Below are 594 nucleotides of genomic sequence, written 5' to 3'. Positions count from 1 at the left end.
GCGGCCCCGCCGGCTTCCCCGGCCGCCCCGCCGGCCGCAGCGGGCAGCGGGGACGCGCCGTGTGGCTGGACAGAAAAGTCCCCGTTTCTGCCCYCACTCCCATCGTTTTCCCTTCACTTAGAAAATCATGATGAGAAAACGTGGCCTCTCGCCACAGAGAGCCCCCGTGAGGCTTTCACCCTGCATGGGCTTTGGACTGGAGGTCATGGCTGAAGGGGCAGCCCTCCCGCAGACCCGCCGTGGGCTCGGGTGTCCCCGAGCAGCCCCACAGCGCAGGCGGGTTGGGGTGCCTGACGCGGATCCCTCGGGCAGGGCACGTGGTTCTTGTGCCGCAGTACGGGCACCCGTGTCCAAAGAGGCTGCCCAAAGCTGAACGCCCTGTTAGACCCACGTCTGCCGCGGGCACAAAGCCAGGACTAAGCAAGCAGCACGACTGCCTAATTCGGGGCTGGCAGGAATGAGGGTGGTCGTGGAGGACCAAAGGCAGCCCAGTGAGGGTCTCCATGCGTTCCCAGCGCCCACTGGTTTCTGTGGGCACTGATTTAAATTGTTCTGATGGCTGCAGGCAGGAACTTGTGCTGYGGGCCCAACTCA

This window comes from Nothoprocta perdicaria, unplaced genomic scaffold (assembly GCF_003342845.1).
Source record: "Nothoprocta perdicaria isolate Ctin4 unplaced genomic scaffold, notPer1 scaffold_74, whole genome shotgun sequence".
Taxonomy (NCBI): Eukaryota; Metazoa; Chordata; class Aves; order Tinamiformes; family Tinamidae; genus Nothoprocta; species Nothoprocta perdicaria.
The sequence above is the reverse complement of the archived record's forward strand: the minus strand, read 5'-3'. Positions refer to the sequence as shown.